The sequence below is a fragment of the Oratosquilla oratoria genome, chromosome 1 (genome assembly GCF_046742065.1).
Source record: "Oratosquilla oratoria isolate Oo_2021 chromosome 1, ASM4674206v1, whole genome shotgun sequence".
In the NCBI taxonomy this organism is placed as follows: Eukaryota; Metazoa; Arthropoda; class Malacostraca; order Stomatopoda; family Squillidae; genus Oratosquilla; species Oratosquilla oratoria.
This window is the reverse complement of record NC_134777.1, coordinates 115,092,851-115,095,350: the sequence shown is the minus strand read 5'-3', so window position 1 is coordinate 115,095,350 and position 2,500 is coordinate 115,092,851.

Below are 2,500 nucleotides of genomic sequence, written 5' to 3'. Positions count from 1 at the left end.
TTTTCCTGGGGAAATAAAAGTCAACGTATCCAAATTCATTCATTTTTTATATACTCGATTACATTTGATAAGCTTAATACATGTACATGAGCGTTACGTGACACAAAAGTTCGGAGTTTACCGCATAAATCGCCGTTTCCTCGAATTCCGTGTGTGAGCAGCTGCTGGGTTGTCTCTCTTCAGCGACCAGCAGTAGTCCGCGAGCATGACTGCGTCCCACCTCCCCTGGTACCTCTCCTCCATTTGACGCATGTCCTGATGGAACCTTTCTCCCTGCTCGTCGCTGACCGCACCAAGGTTTTCAGGAAACTTCTCCATGTGTGAGAACAGGAAATGCATCTTTATACTCATCAAACACCCGAGGTTTTGGAAGTTCTTTATCATGCTGTTGATGAGTGTGGCGTGGTTTGCTGCCTTCTTGTTCCCAAGAACGACCTCCAGGCGGCGCACTCTAGCGTGTTCATGGAGTTTTCGAACTCTGTGTCCTTGATGAGCTGCCGTATCTGTGGGCCATCGAAAATGCCGGCCTTCAGCTTCTCAATGGTCACTCCAGGGAAGGCTTGCCACAGGTAGTTGAAGCACCTCCCATCCTTGTCCAGAGCGCGCGTGAACTGTTTCATTAACCCAAGCTTGATGTGAAGCGGTGGGAACAAAATCTTTTCCCGGTCAACAAGAGGTTCGTTTATGATGTTGCTCGCCCCAGGTACTAACTGCTCTCGCGCCGGCCACTCTTTCTTCACATAGTGCTGGGCTCTGTCTCGACTGTCCCACTTACATATAAAGCATGGGTACTTTGTGTACCCGGACTGCTGACCAAGTAGAAAGTTCACCATCTTAAGGTCGACGCAGATGAGCCATTGGTGCTGCTCATATTGGATTTTGTCGAGCACGTACTTGACTGCTTCATATTTCTCTTTGAGAGCTGTAGAGTGCGCAAGAGGAATTGAGGCGAACTCGTTCCCGTTGTGGATGAGCACACTCTTCAAAGAGCCAATCTCTCGGATCATATTGAGGAGCGCCGAGTTTAACAAGAAGACCGGCGACATCTCGGCAGTACACGAGGTCTTCCTCCTGGCAGAAGTAGCCCATGTAGTCCTGATGCCTTCTACGAAAGAACGTGATACGCGCGTCCTCGCCGAGTAGATTTTTCTCTTTGAGTCTGGAGGCCAACAGCTCGGCGGAAGTCTTCGACAAGCTGAGATCCCGAACCAGATCATTAAGCTCACATTGTGAAAAGGGCTGCGGACCATCTTGTGTTTCATACTCTTCTTCTGTATCTCCTCCCTCATATGCAGTGGTGGCCTCGTCGTCGCTGTCAGGAAGCTCTCTGCACGGTGATACAGGAAGTTCTTCGCAGTGAGCAACTGGACGGCGGGCAGATGGAAGGTCGGGGTACTGGAGGCTGCTCCGATTCTTCCGGTTGATGCCAGTAGTATTGATGGCGCAGAAGTAACAATCCGATTCATGGTCAGACGGCTCCCTCCAAACCATCGGAATCCCAAACTTCAGTGAAGTTTTCGTGCCCTTCGTCCACCGCCGGAGGTATTCCACGCACGTCATGCACACCGTGTGCGGTGCCCAGGACTTATCTTGGTCACCCAGCTTGACTTGAAATTAAGCTTGGTATGCGCGCTTCACAAAGCTTGTGATGCTCTTCCTGTGCATTGACAGCGTTTATTCTCCGCAAATGTAGCAGAAAATGTCAGGATTATTCCTGCATGACCGTCGCGCCGAAGCCATATCAATACCCTGAAAAAAAGAAATAAGTCAATTAGTCAATTTCAAACAGAAACACACCAGAAGCAACCATTTATATATGAATAACTCGCTATATTCTTCAAGAAAAATAGGATTGAACTCAAAACCCTTCAAATTATCATATGTATAGCTCGTCAGGTAGGCCTATGGCTGTATCTCAAAAAGTTGACCTGATTGAGCAAAACCAATTTGATATTCGGACTCACAACACCAAAATTAGTCTAAATCAGCTAAGAAACCCCTGACGATTTTTTGGCTGTTACCCAGTGAATTATTATTATTATTATTATTATTATTATTATTATTATTATTATTATTATTATTATTATTATTATTATTATTATTATTATTATTATTATTATTATTATTATTATTATTATTATTATTATTATTATTATTATTATTATTATTATTATTATTATTATTATTATTATTATTATTATTATTATTATTATTATTATTATTATTATTATTATTATTATTATTATTATTATTATTATTATTATTATTATTATTATTATTATTATTATTATTATTATTATTATTATTATTATTATTATTATTATTATTATTATTATTATTATTATTATTATTATTATTATTATTATTATTATTATTATTATTATTATTATTATTATTATTATTATTATTATTATTATTATTATTATTATTATTATTATCATTATTATTATTATTATTATTATTATTATTATTATTATTATTATTATTATTATTATTATTA